The sequence below is a fragment of the Ceratotherium simum genome, chromosome Y (genome assembly GCF_057802395.1).
Source record: "Ceratotherium simum simum isolate JZ-2026a chromosome Y, ASM5780239v1, whole genome shotgun sequence".
In the NCBI taxonomy this organism is placed as follows: domain Eukaryota; kingdom Metazoa; phylum Chordata; class Mammalia; order Perissodactyla; family Rhinocerotidae; genus Ceratotherium; species Ceratotherium simum.
In genome coordinates, this window is record NC_141941.1 from 3408638 (window position 1) to 3430614 (window position 21977).

Genomic DNA, 21977 nt, shown 5'->3' on the forward strand with positions numbered 1-21977 from the left:
CCTACTGGAAATGCATGCATTTGTAATTTAAAAATGTATATTCTCATAAGTTATCAGGAATGTGGTGAATATTCAAGAAGGGTTAATTTTAGCCAAACCCTTCATCAATTACTGAGGTAATTCCGACAATAAAATAATCTCGTTTGAAAGAATCGTTTTAGAAACATTAATACCCTAGTCTATGTATATGCTAAGTGTCTGAAAAAAGGACAATGAATCATTAACATTTAAAATATAATCTCAGTGTCTGTGATGTTGCAGGTGAAATAATCTTCCAGAAATAGAAAGTTTAAATTTTTATATTTTTCTACGGTACAATTTCTTTGTCATATATCTATGGCACAGTTTCAATTAAAAAATCTTGTCATAGGATTAGTTTCCCAAATTTCTAATAAAATGTAAGCCAGTTATAAATATTTCATAAAATCTGTGGTTACACAGCATTTTGTGTCTGAGAAAGGAACTTAAGTGTCAGGGGTGAGCGAGGATTTCCTCAAGAGTGCAGGGGAGATTATCTCACTTTTGGAAAAGAATTGGTAGTCATATTTTGATGTGGAAACTGCAGTTTCAAAAAATAAAAATAATCTTGTAATGACCAGAAAGACATTGTCACAAGGATGCTTTTTTTTTTCTTATTATCACTAAGGTTTGCCTTAAGCATCACATGATATAATAATTATTACATCCCGCATTCATTTTTTATTGCTTCATGACAAATTGCCACAAATGTAGTCGTTTGAAACAATACCCCAGTATGAATTCACAGTTCTGTAAGTCAGAAGTTTGGCAAAGCATGAGTCCTCTGCTCAGATCTCATGGGATTGAAATTAAGATGTTGACCTGTTCTCTTCTTGATCTCAGAGTCCTTTTTCAAGCATAAGTGGTTGTGGTAAAATTCAGTTCCTTGTGGTTCCAGGACTCAGGTCGCCATTTCCTTGCTGGCTTTCGTCAAGGGGCTGTGCTCAGCTCCTAGGGGCTACCTGCATTCCCAGGGTCCTGTCCATCCTCAAAGACAGCAAAGGAGAATCTCCCTCTTATGGAGTTCATTTCACGCTTCGAGTCTCTCTTGCAATGAAAAGTGTTGTCTTTTTGAAAGTCTAATGTGATTAGGTCATTCCCATGGAGGATAATCTCATGCTCTTAAAGTCAACCTTGTAACACAATCTAATCATGGGAGTGATAGTTCATCATCATATTCTCAGGGCCTTCCCACACTCAAAGGGAGGGAGTTCTACAAAGATGTAGGTCATTGGGGATTGTATTACAATCCTGCCTACCATAGAACACCAATTTTCTTGATCATATAAATGCATAAAAAATGAAAGTAATGATTGCTTAACCCTGAGTTAAAATATCACAATCTTGGTGAAGATTGAGCAGTTAGAATAAGCCCATGTTCTTAAGAACATAAAGAGGTGTGGGAAGTTAGAACTAACGACCCAGCCATGGTGGTGCACATTGTGGCTCCTTCAGATGAGACACAGAGCATGGTCTCAGTATCATAGTGCACTCTTTAGACAAGCATCTGGGGATGAGGGAACCAACAGTCAGGTTCTCCTGCCTGTGCATTACCATCAAGAATTCACCCACTGGAGTTCATTCTTATGCACAGAAAGCCCCCAGCCCTGAGAATAGCCTATTCAGATATTCTTGGCAGATGATGAGACTAAGAGAAAATTGACACCCTCACTTCTCTCACTTTCATTCTTTGCCCTTTCCTTTTGGAAAATGAACCCTGTTTCCTTTGGTAAAACTATGGTATTTAGAATTTAAATTTGATTCCTCAATGTGGTAGATTAAGAAAATTACATTCAGAGGCCGCCTGAAAAATCAAGGAAATGAAGGTGTGGGTGAGAATTAGCTATTTAAAATTCTTTACCCAACGGGTGCTTCAGGGCATGACCAGGGCAAAGGACAGCCTCTATATTCCATGTTATGCTGCAGCCAGTAGCACTTAGCAAAATGAAGGATTAACATAAGAAGTCATTTCCCCAAGGGCATGTATGCTGCAGCTCTTACTAGTTCTAGACCATTCCCTTTGGATATCTGAACATGTGTGTTAGAATGAAACACGTTCATGCACATAAAATCCACCCTGTTATTTTGTTTGCTTGTCTTTCAGTAACTCAGGTGCAAAGATATGGAATAGTCACAGTTCACTGGCATCATTGGCCTATGTTTTGTTTTGTTTTATCCACCCAACCATCTGTCCGTCAATCTATCCATTCAGCCACCCAACCATCTATCCATCCATCCACCCATCCATTTCTCCATCCGTCCATCATTCACTCACTCATTTTGAACAATATAATGATTATGTATGGGCTCACAAGCCAAAAGAAGAATGAGAATATAACCAATAACTTGGATCAATCTACACGCTATTTCCTTTACCCATCTGCCCACCTCACAATATAAGTAACAAATATCTTGAATTTTTATTTAACATTTTCTTGATTTATTAAATTTAATTTTATAGTTATGTGATACTGTATAAACCATTATTTTTTTTAATTTTTATTGAATAAATTTGACATGTAACATTGTGTAAGTTTAAGGTGTACAGGGTGTTAGTTTGACACATTTATATATTCTAATATGATTGCCATTGTAGAATATTGATCACATTATGTAATTATAGTACAATATTATTGTCTACATTCATCATACTGTACATTGGATCTCTATGGCTTATTTGCTACTTATTACAAGTTTGTACCCTTAAACACCATCACTCTTATCACCATCGCCCATCCCCTGGTAATGACCATTTTACTCTCTGTTTTTCACAGGTTTGACTTTTTTGGATTCCACATACAGGTGATAACATACAGTACTTGTCTTTCCCAGTTTGACTTATCTCACGTAGCATAATGTGCTCGAGGTCCATCCATGTTGTCGCAAATGGAAGGATGTCCTCCTTTTTAATGGTGGAATAATATTCCATTGTGTATGAGTACCACATCTTTTTTATCCTTTCATCCACTGATGGGCAGGGTTGTTTCCATATCCTGGCTATTGTTAATAATGCTGCAATAAACATGGGAATGCACATATCCTGTTGAAATCCTGTTTTCACTTCCTTTGAGTACACACCCAGAAGTGAAATTGCTGGATCGTATGGTAGATCTAGTCATAATTTTTTGAGGAACCGCCATATTGTTTTCCACAGTGGTTAGACCAATTTACCTTCCCATCAATAGTGTATATAAAGGTTCCCTTTTCACCACAGCCTCACCAGCGCCTGCTGTCTCTTGTTTTCCTGATGATAGCCATTCTAACAGGTTTGAGGTGACATCTCATTGTGGTTTTGATATGCATTTCCCTGATGATTAGTGATGTTGAGCATCTTTTCATGTGTTTGTTGGTCATTTTGATGTTCTCTTTGGAAAAATGTCCATTTGGTTCTTTTGTCTATTTTTTAACTGGATTGTTTGTTTTTTTATTATTAAGTAGTGTAAGTTCTTTATATATTTTGGATATTAACCCCTTATCCAATATAGGACTTGCAAAAATTTTCTCCCATTCTGTGGGTTGTCTTTTCATCTTGTTAATTGTTTTTTTGCTGTGCAGAAGCTTTTGAGTTTGATGTAGTCCCATTTGTTGACTTTTGTTTTTGTTGTTTGTGCTTTTGGCATCGTGTTCAAAAAACCATTGCCAGGACCGATATCAATAAGCTTCTTCCCTACTTTTTCTTCTAGGAGTTTTGTGGTGTTTGGTCTTATGTTTAAGTCTTTGATCCACTTCAAGTTAATTTTTTTAAGTGGCGTGAGATAAGGATGAGATTTCATTGTTCTGCATGTGTTTCTCCAGTTTTCTCAGCACCATTTGCTGAAGACACTATTCTCTCCCCTTTGGGTATTCTTGGCTCCCTTGTCAAATATTAGTTGACCATATATACCAGGATTTGTATAAAGCCATTATTGATGTCACTTTTGTCCTTGTTGAACATTTAAAACAATGGTATCATGACTTAGAGAGACTTCAGAGGCTTTTATTAAGCTAGATATTAAGCAGTTAAGACCCATTGATGTAGTGGTGTGTAGTTATAGTTCGTGGACTTTCCTGCTGTATCATATTTCACAATCATTTCCATATCACTAATCAGGAATTTATTTCTATTTTATTGCATGCCAAAGTACAATGAAACCTTGGTAACTCTGTGTGTAGTACCATTTTCACCGAATATTTAAATTTCCACCTGCTGCCTGAGAGATCAGCTTTTCTTTCTCAGAGTAATGAAGATGATTACATCTCTCTGATACTATTAAGCCAGTTGCTATTGAGTGTGATGATTCACAGGAGACTGAATCCAAAGGAGACCATAAACCAGTAAAATAAAACCTTTCTAACATGTTTTAAAGTCCCTATCGTTTTAAAATACTCTGGTAATTCCAGGCAATATTACATTAACAGAGATCAAACAAATTCTTAAAAATGCTTATCCACGACTGATGATTCTCGATTTCACATATGGTTGGGGGGAGAAAATATATGTATAGTATCAGATGAAATTGTTTTTGCTAATGTTACAATAATTCCCCAAACATATTTCCCTTGTACTTAACAAAATTATTGACATTTTGGACTTTTATTGTGTCTTTTGCATAAGATAATTCATCATAACATTAACAATTGAATTTGTCTGAAAAAATCTTGTCTTGTTACCTTTCTGGAAAAGAAAAATGTTGCAAGTGTTTAAAGTTTAGAACACCAATTTCAAAATGTATTATGTATTTTTCTAAAGCAGAACAACACAGTCTGATTGACACGCTCTAGCTAATTTGGAGATATAAGTAGTCTGTAATGTATCAATTCCTTTTCAATAACCTCACTTCTTTTCCTTCTTCTCTTGTACGGTGATGGCTCTCGAGAGAGTTGACAAGCAAAAACTGCCTTCATACGAATATTATAACTTTTACGAGCTGCTTAGTGGCAGAATAGCAAAGTAGAAAGAAGGTTGACAGATTAGGCTGAAAGAGATAGGACACTTTACTTATCAATTTAAATATCACAGGTGTGTTGGGTTTTCTGCCAACCAGTGAGACATGGGCCAACTGGAAAAATTATGTTAACTTGTCAAGACCGAGGAGACACATTTTGCTAAGCTTTGGTAAAATTTGCTGAGCTCTAGTAAAATATATATAGACTGATACAAACACATTTGTGTGTGTATAGTTATACATAAACACACACTCCATATATCATGCTTGTATGTGAAGCATATAATCTATGATCTTTGACAAACAGGTCCAAAAAGCAGATAATGTTGTTCACTACTGGGGTGTGGATCTGATAGTCTTTGTTTTCTTTTTGAATTTTATACCTTGTATTGCTACTTAAAAACAAGTATTAAAATAAACTGAATGAATGAAATGCATGATACCAATCACAGAATTCACAGAGTGGTAGGTAATGCTTAGGAAATTCAATATCTTAAATTTGACATTTGTTGGTAAAATGGTAATCGTATTAAAAACTGTGTTACAGGGTTGCGAAGATAATAAAAGGAAAGGTATCTGTTTAACTAAAATGTATGTAGAAATGATACTGGCTTTGGAAAGAAGAGAGCTGGATTTTCTCTATTTCTGCCATATGTATTAACCATACTTATTAACCGCTTAATATCAGATCCATTTACTAAAAACATGTTTAAAATAGGTCCTTTGGTTGCAGATAATCTCTAAATCTCATTTCTGCTTGAACATTATATAATCTTATGATTTTAAAGAAAAAATTTTTAAGAATAATAAAATGGATGGTTGGAAATATTATTATCAACATTAACACACAGCCTAACATTACCATTCAATTTAACTGTCAAAAAACATATCGATTATTTGGACTTGTGAGTGGGCTGTCATTAGGTACGTTTAGAGGTCTGTGCTTTCCTGAATTATACAGATTTTTACAAGTATAATGTTATTACTGCATTTCTTCCTTTTAATAAACCTCCTCCCCCATTTCTCTTCATTCTAAGGTCTTTTCTATTCATATTGAGTGTTTACATAAAATGCCTTTACAGAGCACAACAGTCTATAGGAATTGAAATAATTTTCTTGGGGCTGCTAGCAATTCTCACTGATTTTCACTTGCCAGTTTCTCTACTATGAATGTGGACTCAGCGAGATAAAATACTGGCTTTAAAGACGCCTGAGTAAACTGCTTGGCTATATTTAGCTGACTACTTGGCAGATAAATCTCTGTTTTCAGTATTCTTCCTGTTTTTCTGACAACGAAGAGAGAGAAAGTCAAATTTCACCTTAAAGCTAGAAAAACCCCAACCAATTGCACTAGAAAAAATGGGCATATTCTAGTGCCATGAATATTTCTTCTATATGAGATTGTAATGTATTAATAGAATTTAACTTATGGAAATAGAGTCATCCCACATGAGGAAAAAGATGATAGAGAAAATAAGGAAAGTGAGCAACATATGTGCATGAATATATGTACATCTATGTGTCAACTTATCTGCCATGATACAGCAGGAAAAAAAAAACAAAATAATTGAGGGGTTTAAGATTTAGACCTATTCCCTAGGACCAGATGGTATCCGTCTTGTTGGTAGAATGAGGATGCATGCTCATCTTTGTGAAGACTAATCTAAGTAACATATAGTTTCTAAAGAATGTGGCAATAAACACGTGGTAGCTGTTAGCAAAGACTGAACACCATTTATTGTAGAAGACGCGGGGATGTTGTATCAGTCTGCTAGAGATGCCATAACAACCACATTGACCGGGGGGCTTAAAACAACAGAAATTTATTCTCTCACAGATCTGGAGGCAGGAAGTCTGACATCCAGGTGTGGGCAGGGCTGGTTCCTCCTGAGGCCTCTCTCCTTGGCGTGTAGAGGCTGTCTTCTCCCCATGTCCTCACATGGTCGTCCCTCTGTATATGTCTGTGTCCTCATCTCTTCTTATTATAAGGACACCAGTCTTATTGGATCAGGGCCCACCCTAATGACTTCATTTTACCTTAATCATCTCTTTAAAGACTCATCTCCAAATACAGTTACATTCTGAAGTCCTGAGGGTTAGGGCTTTGACATAGGAATTTTGGGGGACACGATTCAGCCCATTACAGCTGTCAAACATCCTGACGACACCAAGTATGACTACAAAATAAAGTGAAATTTATTTTTTGTTACCTAAATTATGATATTATTCCTTGACACCTGATACTCATAACCAGGGTGTTAAATGAGACCAATTACATCTTGGAGTTACACCAAGAACCATATCTGGGGCAACAGCTCATACTTGATTGTCTTCTTTCTCTGGTTCCCATGAGTCCATCTCAGCAGCGTGGGGAAGCCCTAAGGCTGTCATAGAGAGAATCTCACTCTTCAGTAGCTTTATCATTTTCCAGCTTTCTGTGAGCAGGGTAGGTGCGAAAATGGATGACCTCCAAAACTCAGAGCCTTAACACAATGAAGGCTTATACTTTACTTGCAGAGATTATTCCATGGGTTTGATCTAATCTCATGAACACATCTCTTATTCAAATATAAAAGCTCAGGGGAAAAATGGACATTATGTTATGCAAATTTTCAAATGGAGAAAGTAGAGAAACCACATAATGGCTGATATATATATATCTTAAACATTACACAAGGCCACTCTGTGACCATGATGAATTGAGACCAAGACAAGATCCTTCAGTAACCATGTCTGAATACAGAAAACCAGGGATATTGTCCAGTTTACAAATTATAAAATAGCCCTCTCATCTGGTTGACCTCTTTGCTACTTCTTCACCAATTACAGAGGTAGCCTTTTCTGCCCTCCCTGGAGATAAGAATTATTGAGATACTCAATCATAGAAATATGCCCACTTTCTGAAAATGTCCAATCCAGACTAAAACCCTTACTTTCTTAGACCCTCCCCAAATCACCCATCACCATCCAAATCCTATGTCTGAAAAGACAACAGGTCCTTTATAACATCCTCTCACTGAGACTGCCCAAGGCTACCAGGGTTTGCATTCTTTCTTGCCACAACGAGTGATAAAACCAACGTGCTCAACCACAACTCTGTCCTTGGTGGACTTGCTATCAATTATCCAAACACCTCCTTTTTTTTCCAAAAACTGAAACTATTTTAGAAATTTGCCATCAACAAATCACTACAGATCTGCCTCCTACAGACCAGATTCTTTAAGCACAACACGATTAAGTTAGAAAGACAAAATGATGACTTCAAAATACACACACATATATAGTCTATTAGAAAATATATGCATATATAAAGAATCCAGTTTTCAAGCAAAAATCATTGTGAGCAGTTTCCTTTGATATATTCAATTTGAATATACTTAAGTTGATAAGAAAATATCACCTACCAAATTTTTGAAAAACAGATAAATCAGTAGATTATTAAAATTTCTATCCATAATGCTTATATTAGAAAAGAATTAAAGCTGAACATTATCAACTATGATCATAAAATAAAATCCTATTAACCATCAATTCCTTCCCACCATGATTAGGATACTGATCATCATAAAATTTGCTTTAACTGATTTCCTTGGAAAACGAACTCCACTTTGTCTCACCAGTTGTGTTATTGCAAAGACATCATTTCATTTATTAGGCATACCCCTTGGCTTTTTACATACAAAAGAAAGAGAATTAAGGAAAGACAGACGGTGATGGTGGACCCAACAATGTGAAACGAACACACTATTCATTGATAGTGCTTTGTTGAATGCCAATCTCGTGATAGGCTCTTTTGCAGGTAGTTCAGATGGGTCTTAACCATGACTAAGTTGTATGTTCTTGCTAGGGAGATTCCATCAGCTTTTGTAAGCAGATGATGAAGTCTCAGAGTTCAATACTCCTCAACCCACTTAAGTATTAATTACATATAATTGGTTCTACAGCTGACAATTTTCTTGTACAGAAGCTGTAGAGAAATCAAACATCACTATGGTTTATGTTCTCTTGTGGATCATGTTTTTTGATAGAAATTTGGTCACAGGGTATTTCCCTATGGTTGATGTCTTTTCATCTACAGTAAGCGTACCCATGCAGCCTGCTAGAAGAGTTCCGATGACAGATGGCTCTGAGCCTGCTGTCCTCCTCCTGTGTGATCTAGAGATGTGTCTGATGTCAGGAGTGTAGACAGACCCCTGCTGAAAGGAAAACAGGTTTGTAATAGCCGAACACACCAGGCCAAAGCAACTAGAGATACACGTTTGTCAAATGATGCCTATTGTGAAAAGATGGAATTACTACCTCAACTCTGCTTTTCTGACACTAATCTTTTATTGAATGTCAGTGTTGGTGCAGACTTTTTCAGTAAAGACACTTTGCATAAAACTCCATGGCGAGTAGATTTTGTTTTCCAATTTGAGATAGTTCTTTTCAATACCAATGCCAATTAATTAGTTGACTGAGCCCTTAAATATTAAAAATACCTTTTGTTCGCAGAGCTGTGCTTTTGGCAATGACTAACATCACGTGGTTCTGATATAAATGCAAACTCTGTTAAGAGGGCAGGGGAAAATTTTTGGAGGTGAGGCTCACAATTGAGACCTGAAAATTGGATGAGGCCATATTGTTGAATGTTCCAGACTCAAGGTGAATCTTTTACATTTCCTTTTTGGCACGAGCATGATATAAAAATGTCCTGAAAATTGTGCTAACATGCCCTCAAATGAAAAAGCATCATATCATCACTTAGTCCTACCTACTGAGAGATTATAATTGTACTGTGTACACTTGATATAGGCTCTTGGATAAAATGAATATACCTGTGGTCTGTGCTATTTGAGGGATTTTCTAAGTTTTAATTCCATTTCCCAATGTACTAGGCTGATTTTCCCCTTTAGATAACTTTGAATTATTCACAAGATAATTTATCATTTCAAGGTTAAAATGTCACTTGCACTACTATTTTTACAGTCCAATTCAAATAGATGCCTGTGTTAGTTTTCTATTGCTGCATAACAAATGACTCCACACATAGCAGCTTAAAACAACACACATTCATTTTCTCATGATTTCCCTGGGACAGAAGTCCAGGGCTCAACTGAGTCCTCTGCTCAGGATTTCACAAGGATTAAATCCAGTGGTTGGATGGGCTGCATTCTCCTTTGGAGGTTTTGGGTATTCATTTCCCTGTGGCTGTAGAACTGAGGTCCTGTTCATTTGTCAGTGGCTGGCAGGGGGATGTTTAGTACCCAGAGGCCACCCCTGCTCAATTCACAACACAGCTGTTTGCTTTCTTCCTTGAGCCTTGCAGGAGCGTACCTGCTTTCGTCTCTTTTAAGAGCTCACCTGATTAGTTCATGCCCACCAAGAATAATTGCTTTTCTGATTAACTCAAAGCCAACTGCCTAGTATCCTATGCATGGGAAATAAATCCTATCATATCCACAGTCCCACCCACACTCTAGGCAATTGAATTATACAGGGTATGTACCACCAGGGGGCAGAATCTTGTTGGCCATTTTGCAATTCTGCTTGCCACAGCATACTCAATGTTTATAACAAACTGCTAGTATTTTTCTTGCAGTTTTTACTGTGAAATATAGCATGCATGCAAAGGAGTGAAGAGTCCTCCCCTTCCACAATTACTTGCACCCCTACCTCTGTCATATAACTAGTCTCAATATGCTCAAGTATCTTATGCTATTGAAACCGGTAAACTGTTAGCCATTGATGATTAGGTAGCTAGTAACTAAAGTTTTTTTTCTTTTTTGCAATCAATGATTATAGCTTTTAGTTGTTCTCCCACCCGTTGTTAACTGTGCTGTTTAGGCAATATGCTACCTGACTCCAGCTAGGTTCCTATAGATAACATCTCCTTAGCGCCAGGATCACCATGGTAATGGGTATTTGAGCTATTTTTCAGAAATTAGGACCCCCTTGTCCAGTTCAGGCCAGTTGAAACAACCAACTGATCAACTGGGCCCATGCAAATGTCCAATAAGTGACTTTTTGACATCAAGAAGCTAAAAACTCCACGCTCAGGTCATGCTAATGCTACCATTTTGTGAACACGAGTCCTATGAAGAGGCATGACGTCTGATTACACTGGCACCGATCATCACTTACCTCACCTCTCCTCACCTCCAATCATCTATCTATCTCCACATTTCAGACCACCTTCTCCCTTCCAGATAAATATCCTTGAGTCCCCGTTTTCAGGGAGGCGGATTTGAGCCTCGTTCTCCCATTTCCTCACTTGGCCGTTTTGTGATTAAAACCCTCTCTCTGCTGCAATCTCGTCGTCTCCGTTTTTGGCTTTTCGGGTGACAGGCAAAAACGAACCTGGTTCGGTAACAGTATCTTTGGTGAATCTTGCAACAATACAATGATGTCCTAATGAGTATAGCTTTACAATGAGTTTTTATATATATCCATTGGGCAAGTCTCCCCACCTTGTTAAGTGTTTATTAATTCAGAAAGGGATACTCTTTTGAGTTCTTGGACCCAATTCCAAGGTGTGTGTGCGGAGGCTTCCTCATACCAGCAAGCAATGCTCGAACGCCAGTGTGTGTCCTACATTTGAGCTCAATTCTGACACTATCTTCTCAGGGATAGCATCAGATTCCATAGATTAAGGGCTCAGTCCCACAAGACTGCCTCTCTCCCCAACTTCAGACGTCAGTCACAAGCCTAAACCGTTACCTGAACTTCTGACCAACCGGCTACAACTTAAAGGTTCCCACAACCCCCTTCTTGGGTTTGATTAATTGGCTAGAGCAGCTCGCAGAATTCGAACATTTGACTTACTAGATTATTGGTTTACTGTAAAAGAACATAACTCAAGAATAGCCAGAAGGAAGACATGCATAGGGCTAGGTATGTGGGAAGGGGTGTGGAGCTTCCATGGTGTCTCCAGGTGCCACTTTCCCCAAATCTCCGCATGATCACCAACCCAGAAACTCTCCAAGCCCTGGCCTTTTGGATGTTTATGGAGACTTCATTACATAGGCTTGATTGATTAAATCATTGGCCATTGGTGGCTGGTTCAACCTCTAGCCCCTCCCCCATCCCCAGTGGTTGGGGATTGGGACTGGAAATTCCAACCTTCTAATCACTAGGTTGGTTCCCCTGGAAACCAGCAACCACCATTGGGTGACCTAGGGGCATTCCGAAGTCTCCTCTAACATAACACAAGACACTTTTATGGCTCTTATCTCAGGGAATTCCAAGGGTTTTAGGAGCTCTGTGCCTGAGACAGGGGCAAAGACCAAATATATATTTCTTATACATCCCAATGTCAGACACTTAACTGTTTTTGGAGCTCTTCCCTTCTTATCTACAATGTTTAGTAATTTTGGTACTTGCTGGGAAATTTCCACTTTGTGCTTTTGTTAGGGACATAACTAACTCCAGTTGCACCAGCTGTAGGAGAGTTCTCCCATGAGACTGCCCACTTGGATCTGTTCCTGGTCTTTGTCTTTGCATCCTTAATACAGTGACATAGTGGAATGTCCATGTTCAAGTTCACCAGTTCAGCAAATTCTCTCAAAGCCAAAGCCAATGCCAGTGCCTTTTCTGGCTCTCCTGGTCTTTCTCTCAGCACTCCCAACTTTCTTGTCAGCTCGTGGATGTATCTAAGACAGTTTTGACATATATTTTATGTAGTATTTTTGCTTATTATTACATTGGCCCTCACACCTGGTCTACCACATTGCATAAAAAAGAAGTTTCAAAAGTCTTGTTCTGTAACTTCCAGATATTTGTGTTTTGATTTTCAGAATATTGTCCTTCCTAATGTATTCTTGTGGAATGAGATTCGCTAGGGAAACAAAATCCCAAAGAAATGTTATCAGAGATTAAGTTCAAACATGATGGGTGAAACACAGAAATTGGAATGAAAATATCAGAATAGTTGAGTTATATATGCTAGTATTATGGGTTGTGTTGGGTCCCCCAAAAGACGTGTTGAAGTTCTAACCCCCAGTACCTCAGAATCTGACCTTATTTGGAAATAGGGTCATTGCAGATGCTACTAGTTAAGATGAGGTCACACTGGAGCAGAGTGTACCCCTAATCCAGTATTGTTGGTGTTCTTATAAGATAGGAGAAGGCCACACGGGGACAGAGACACAGAGGAGAAGCCACATGAGGTGGAGGCAGAGATTGGAGTTGTGGGAGATCAAGATTTGGCCACTCTGAAATCTATCTCTTTACCTTGGTTGTTTTCTCTGAAGGACATTTGACCTCCCCCACTAACTGCCTAAAGAATTTGACATGGTGACTCCTTCCTAGAACAGATCTATCATGATGGCTGTAAAGATAACATAGGGTAAATGTTACAATAAGAAAGGCACCAACAAGCCCCTCTTATCAGAAGTTCTGTCTCTCTGGCCACATTCTCTGGATGACCCTGTGAGGAGTTGCCAGACAATCATTTACATTTATAAGGGAAACCTCCATTTGTAAAGGCATCTCTCTCTCTGTTTTGAGAAGAGAGGGGGGATGAGCTCATTTCTAGTGACTTATCAATGTGGAAGGTGAGGCCTTGGGGCTGCATAATAAACCTTACTCTTGTTTACTGTGCTTTAGTGGTAATCTCCTGTAACTGACTCCCCCCACCCCCAAAATCCTCCTTTGTCATTGGCTGAACATGGTATTTAAGATGAGAATTTGTGCTATTGTGTGGAGAAACGCAGTGTCCCTGCTTTCTCCCATGTATACGTATTATTAAACTTGGTATTATTTTCTCCTGCTAACCTGTCTTGTTGATTATTTGGCCAGCCATAAGAACCTTAAGAGAAAGGACAGAGGGAGATTCTCCCTCTTCCCCCGACAGAGTGATGAGGCTACAATTTAAGAGATGCCTGGAGCCCCCAGGAGCTGGAAGAGGCAGGAAGGAGCCTTCCCTGGAGCCTCGGGGGGAGCAGAGCCCTGCCCACACCTTGATTTTGGACTTCTAGCCTTCAGAACTGAGAGACAATAAATTCCTGTTGTTTTAAGTCACAGAGTTTGTGGTACTTTGTTACTGCATCCCTAGGAAACTAAGACAGCCAGAGGTATCTAACCTCAACCCAAGGGATTTTCTATTTGGGGCCCATTGTTTCCAAAGACAGTGGAAGCAAGGCTCCCCACCCCAAATGTTGAGCGCCCATCAGGTTACAGCAGTTCTTCTGTTTCCCTTACCTTGAATCAGACGTGCCCTTGGGGATGTCTTTGACCAAAGGAGTGTGGCTTTGGGACATAGAATGTGCTCTGGACTTATGCTATAAGTGGGCTTGACGCTTCTATTTCACCCTCACGGAATGCCATCACAGCCTTGTCAGGAACCTCACGCTGCAGAACGTAAGGATGAAGCACTCCATGGAGAGCAGGTTCAGCTGTCCCATCTGCTCAGTGGAACCCAACTGTGGCTGAATTTCTCTCTGAATGTGGCCACGTGAGTGAGACCAGGCCAGGCCAGTAGAGAAACTGCCAAGCGAACATGCATAGCCATGAGACCTCGCAAAACATCCTTGTTTTAAGGCACTACACTTTGAGGACAGTGTGTAATGCAGTGAGAGATAAGGGAAACCACCTTGATTCCCTTTAAACTCTGGACTACAGTGGTTTAAGAATCACCATTTTCAATCCTGGAAAACTACTTCAGAGAAATATGCTAGTTTGTTTTTTTAAGGTCTTTTTCTGGTATCACCCTGTCTTTATAAAATTCTTCCTTTTTTTCTTTGTCATTTTTTTTTCCTCTTCTCTTCTTTCCATTTATTTCCATAGTTTTCTGTTTTTTCTTTCTCTTCCCTTCCCCTCCCTCCCTCATTCCCTTTTTTCTTCCTTCCTTCATATCCTCTCTCTGTCTTCCCCTCCCTCCTTCATTTCCTCCTTCCTTCCCTCTCTCTCTCCTTCCTGCCTTTCTTTTCTCCTTCCTTCCTTCCCTTCTTTCTTCCTCCCTTCCTTCCGTCAACTCTTCCATAAGTAGCCGGAAGTACCAGGCATGGCCACCATCAGTACCAGTAGGTGGAGGATTAACCAGTCTCCTGCAAAGTCTACAGCTGTGAGCTCACCACACTCAGCAAACAGCAAGGCAAGAAAACTAAGCGGTATCAGGTAGAATATTAAGAATTCCTCTGAGAGAGCTGGGGGAAGCAACCTCCAACTTGGCTAGGTCAGCCTGAAGACGAACATGTATTAATAGGAACTTGTGCTGTTTAACTAAGCCCCAAATGGCAACTGAGTCCTGGGAGTCAAACTCTAAGAGCCAGGAAGTAAGCAAGGATTAGTAAAATCCCTGCCATGAAGCAGTCTGGGCCAGCGATGACAGAGAGAATGGACACTGATGAGCTAGGAGCTGCCACAGCTCAAGAGACCTGACAATACTGCTCCGCTTACTAGAGATCATTGTGTCAATTAGAATATTCTACTAAGGTTTTGCACTGCAAATTTCTCCATCAGAATTTTTCTTTTCATAACACATATACATGATTTTGCATATGTGTTTGTTTTTTAATTTCCAAAATATTTTGGGAGCATCTGCATAATCATCTCTAGTTGAATCTATTTTGTGTTCCAAATTTTTTTTTTAAATATGCTTTTCACTCAACTCCTAGCTAAGTCATCTTACTACACTGATGGATGATTAAGCTTCTTGATCCAACTTGATTTTAACACTAAAATAGCTTGAATTTTCACTGTAAAATTCACTTGATTTCTGTATCATTTCCATAAGGAGAATGGTTGAAGTAATGTCAATTGTTTTTCTTGAGAACATGTTACTGCACAAAATTGGGATTCTCTTGTCTGATGTACATAAAAAAGTCAATTAATCATGGCATCAGCATTTACGAAAAGAAATCAGCTTTATTTTGTGAGATTGGTCTGCAAGGAGACAGGAGCATGTGCTTTCAGATCCGCTTCCCCAATCCAGGGCCTGGGGCACAATTTATGGGATAAAGTGTAGGGTGGTCTGAAGTGTGGAGATAGATGATTGGAGGTGAGGATAAGTGAGGTAAATGATGATCTGTGCAAGTGTAGTCAAACTTCATGTTTCTTCTTAGGATGCGTGTTCACAAAATTGTGGCCTTTCCATGATGCGAGAGTAGAGGTTTTAGCTCCTTGACATCAAAACGGTCACTTATCCAGTATTTGCCAAGGCCCACTTGATGGGTTGGTGGTCTCAACTGCCCTGCACTGGACAAGGGGTCTAAAAGCGTTCCTAAAAAGCCACTCTTACTTACTCTGTTGACAAGATGGGGTCAGTTGAACTGGTCCTGGAGGGCCTATAGTTACAAATCCCCCCTTTTTGTTGTTCATTGCTCAGTCTTGATGGATATAGGGCGAGGACTACTCTAACTTCTTTCTGCTGAGAAGGGGTGTAGTCTTTTAGTTTCTCTGTAATAAGAAGCCAAAAGTAGATAAATTTAGACATGTTTAGCAATATGTTTCAGTATTTTATCTTATTTGAAAATGACCCAGATATTCAAGGAATTTTATCATTTAACTGAATTTAGCAAAAGTCTAAGGTTTTAGTTATGAAGAGGTTTTCAAGTTATTTTAAGTGCATACCCCATAACATATAATTATTATTAAAAATTTTCCCCAAAATTTTTATCTTACATTTATTTAATTTGCTGGTTCCCAATAATTATTTAGATTCCCTACAAACACTTCACAATTCATTAGACAAAATCAGCTACCATTCTAAGCCATGATTTTTTGCTAACCACTTTTGTAACAGCGATAACATGAGCTAATTTGACAATAAACATAGAATAAAGGCTGCTGTCTGCGTTAGATCCAATGCTGACATCTCCGAGGACATGTCCATTTTAATCAAACCAGCAATCTTAAATAAACTTTTATTTACCAAAGATTATACCATGTTACCTTGAAAAACCTTTGGGTGTGTTTCCACTACATTTATATAAGTGCTTACTTTAAGCCAATTAAACAGAGTTCTTCAGAAATTATACAATCTGGAGGTAAAAATATCACACACATAGAATACATATAGACACACACACACAGATTCCACAACTATGTTTTAAAATTATTGCTGTAAATCAGGTACACTAATATAAGGCTCACTAGTTATGAAAGAATAACTGAATCCAAATTTTGTTTTAAGCTTTGCTCCTAATATTTGTGGAGAAGACACACAAGATGCTAGCTTTTGGGCAAGGGTGCCCTCATGGCCCTTTTTCTTGCCATTTTTTCCTTTTTTTTTCTTCAGTCTTGGGAATTGGTGATGAGCTAGATAACAGGTCCCAGAGAGGTGACAAGATTTTTTGAGATAAAGGAAAGGGGTGGAATGAGAACTGCTCCTAGAGTTGTATTTAGGATTGAAAAGATTTTTTTTTTTTTAAGGACAGCTGCCCTTAATTCCTCAGAAATTGGGTTGTAAGTTAAACAGCATTGTAGATTGCTCTACCTTTCCAACTATGTCATCCCTAATTTGCTTCTTTTCCTCTGGGTACTTACTTTTATTCTACCTTAGGGAAGAAGGCCTGGAAAGGAAACTCCTATCAGGCTTTGGATATCAGCTTCTAGTTTGGCCCAATTTCTGATCACAAGTTGCTAAATCCTTTCAAATATCTTGTCAGCTTTCACACGGTATGAGCAGTAATTATACCCGGCAGTATTGAACAATTCCAGTAATCTTTACCATAGCAGTCTTCCAGAAAATCTCTGAGTCTCATTAACTCTGGGAGGGGCTCATTTTGGGCCCTCACTCAAAGGTTGGTTACAGGTTGTCCGGAATGCCATGACCTAATAGGCTTTTAAGTACCTTTTGTAAATTAATTTTTTTCTTTTTGCAACAACAGTTTCAGTAAGAAAAAGTTATTTTGGAATTTAGAAGTCTTGACTTTGAAGTGTACTCTTAAATGATCTTATCTAATTGGAACATTTCTTCCCGTGGCCAACACAATTCCCCTGAGGCTGACAGCAGTTTGGTAGGACGCTTAGCCACAAAAGAGAGTGCAAGCCACATTTCTGTCCAACCCTCTCTGATGCAAAATGGGGTTCAACCGTGTCCTTGTCTGACTGTATTTTTGGGACCTCCGCCCCCTTACCTGATGCCGAGGCCTCAGGACACAAAACAAGCTTGGTAAGATCCTGCAGTTCTTTGCAAACATTTACAGCTTCTGGAATCTTTAGATTTTGAGCAATTTTGCCACAATTTTGAGCACTTCACTTTGTAAAGATTAAAGATTTCTCAAGGGGTCTCAGTTCCTGAGAAATCACTCTTAATTACTGTATTGATAAGCTGGGGTCAGTTGAACTGGTCCTGAAGGGCCTGTGGTTAAACAATTCCTATCTTTTGAATGTCCCAGTTTTCATAGAAACTTTTTCCTCATGTACACATATCTCTTTGTTTTATTTATTTTTTCTCAACATGGGTACTTTTTCTTGCTCTCTTTATCCTTGACACTTGAGATTTTGTAGACATGGGTTTCTCACCGTGGTTAATTCCATACACTCTGAAAACAAACAAATGTACAAAAAGCAAAAATACGTTTCCTGTTTCTTTGATATCTACAGTAAACAAGCCTGTAAATCTACCAAGAAGGACAGAGAATAATATAGGAATCACTCACATACACACCATCTAAATTTATTACATGTTTATAAGCTGACATTATGTTTCAGATTGTGTGTACGTATATTATATATACTTATCTATATATATATAGATATCATACATATAAATATATTATATACTATATATACAGTCATGTATCCCTTAATGACAAGGATATTTTCTGAGAAATCATAATTAGATGATTTCACCATTGTGTGAACATCATAGAGTGTACTTACACAAACCTAGATGGCATAGGCTACTATACACCTAGGTTGTATGGTACTAATCTAATGGGACCACCATCGTATATGTGGTCCATCATTGACCAAAATGTTGTTATGCAGTGCAGGACTGTATATATATATCAGATCAATATATATTGATCAGAGAGAGGTCAGTCCTCAGCCATCATCCCCTCCTTTCTATTGTCCTCCAGAAATAATCACCATTCTGAATTTTATGTGCATTTATCTCATGCTTAATTTTATCCTAAATAAGCTAGATTTATTTCTTTTAAAATAAAATTTGGAGATATCTAAAAAGTTAGGCCTATTGTGAATAACGCTGCAATGAACACAGGGGTGCATGTACCTTTACAAATCGGTGTTTTCAAGTTCTTTGGATAAATACCCAACAGTGGAATAGCTGGATCATATGGTAGTTCTATCCTTGATTTTTTGAGGAATCGCCACTGTTTTCCATAGTGGCTGCACCAGTTTGCACTCCCACCAGCAGTGTATGAGAGTTCCCTTCTCTCCACATCCTCTCCGATACATGTTGCTTCCTGTCTTGTTAATTATAGCCATTCGGACGGGTGTGAGGTGATATCTCATTGTAGTTTTGATTTGCATTTCCCTGATAGTTAGTGATTTTGAAGCAACCTAAGTGCCCATCAAGGGACAAATGGATAAAGAAGCTGTGGTATATATACACAATGGAATACTACTCAGCTATAAGAAACGATGAAATCCAGCCATTTGTGACAACATGGATGGACATTGAGGGTATAATGCAAAGTGAAATAAGTCAGAGGGAGAAGGTCAAATACCGTATGATTTCCTTCATTAAGTAGTAGATAATAACAACAATAAACAAACACATAGGGACAGAGACTGGATTGGTGGTTACCAGAGGGGAAGGGGGGAGGGAGGAGGGTGAAAGGGATAATTCAGCACGTGTGTGGTGATGGGTTGTAATTAGTATTTTGGTGGTGAACATGATGTAATCTATGCAGAAATAGAAGTACAATGATGTACACCTGAAAGTTTTACAATGTCATAAACCAATGTTACTGCAATAAACAAAAAATTAAAAAAAACAAAAAGTTAGGACTGCCTGCAGAATGTATGTGGTGGCCTTTTAAAATCCTACTGTAGTTCTGCATTGGAATATTGACTTTAGAATACTATCCGAAGTGTGTGGCTGATTTTCTTTAACTGATCTTTAAAGAGTACAAATAGTAAGGGTAACATGTGCTATGTTTTTCATGAATCAAGGCAGTCCTGTGGGAAAAACATGTGGAAATCTTGGGTATGTGATCAAAACTTTGCATATGGTTTGCTACATTTTACAATTTTGAAAAATAGAGAAATTGAGATATGTTTCTCATTTTAGAAATATTTGTTCCACCTTAATTAGCAACAATGCACTATTTTTAGTGTCTAAGAGCTTGACTATGTGAAGTTTTAATGAAAATTTATGAGACACCAAATTAACTATAGTTTTAGAAAAGTTTAATTCTGATTCCGCCTATGCATAGAGGTGCCACTTAAACTAATCAATTCTAGGTTTATGAGTATGTGTTTTCAAATTCTAAGTAAATTTAAAGTTTTATATACATATATATCTCCATCAGTACCCCAGTCAAAATCAATTTTTTGAGATGATGGTCAGTAAAATATAATGAGGCAGAAAATTGAAACAAAAAATGCTGAAGAGATTCTAAAATATTAATGGGGATGGTCTTAGATGGAGTTGCTTCACTATAAATAGAAAACACCAAAGGAGAATCTGATTAGCTGTTTCTTAATTAAATATTTACTTTGCTTGGTTATCTCATCTTATTTTTACACAGTTGCAGACTATGTTTGTCAGAACAGAATTGATTAGCTGTTAAGATGCTTTGTGGTGATACACAGAATGAAGCTATGCACTCAGAAGAAAGAGGAGGATTGAGAAATTATCTCGACATGAAGATCTCCTATTCCAGAATTCTCATTTTTCATTAACATGTTAAACATTGGCAGGGTCCACTGTGAATGCTGGTGTTGGGTTCAAACCTGAGTATGCCAAGATGAATCAGATGTACTTGTCATCCTGGAAAAAATGGAGCCTAGAAGGAAAGGCATATGTGTAAATTCATGTTTTCAAAGTGTTACATAAAATACTAGGATCCAGATATAGAAAGTTTTGTTGGTAATATAAATGAGGAACTTCCTTAATGGATAGAAGAAAAAATCTTACTCAAGGATAATTTAGATACATCTTATGATCAGTGAGAATTTGACACGGGAATTAAATGAAGCAAGAATAAATTACCGTGCTTTGTCTAGAATATTTTCATATCTTCCCTTCAGAATGTGTAGACACTTCATAGTAAAATCTCTTCTGTGAAGAAGTAAGTTTTGTTTTTTTCTTTTTAAGAATCCCAACAGAATGGAATTTGGATAAATTTTGAGTCCTACACTAATCTAAATAGGTATCGATTTAATAGATCCGCATATATGTTTTTAATATTTCAGTATTTCAAGAAAGACAGTTTGCAATGTTTGGCATGAATTGGAGTATTTTCCATGTTCTTCAACATTGATATATAGTTTAAGAGGTTCCACTTAACTTGATTATCTCTCTCTTTTGTTTTTTTTAAGAGCCAATGAAATAACTCTAATGTTGATTTCTTTTCTTCTCTTTTAACAGCTTTACTGAGGTATAATTGATGTCCAAAATAACCTATACACATTTAACATGTACAATTTGATGAGTATGGACCTATGCATATACAAGGATATCACCACCACAATCAAGGTAATAAACATGTCCATCGCCTTCAAGAGTTTCTCTGTTTCCTTTTGTGTGTGTGTGTATATGTGTGTCTGTGTATTAGCAAGAACAGTTAATGTGAGATCTACCCTCTTAACAAATTTTTAAGTGCATAATACCATGTTGTTAACTATAGGTACAATGTTGTACAGCAGATATGTAGAATTTGTAATCGAAAATTTATACCCATTGAGCAACAACTCCTAACAACAAACACCTAATATGTTAATCAGGGATTTTTATTAGTTTTAAAATTATTTTATGGATTGGGGGAACCATCTAGTAGGTCAACTGATAAACCAATTGTGTTGATAAACCAATTCTTAGTAACAATCTTGTGCACTAGAGTGAAAAAGAACAGCACAGCTTACTGATGTGTGATCAACTACAAAAGGAATTTCTGCTAAATCAGTTTCATTTTAAGG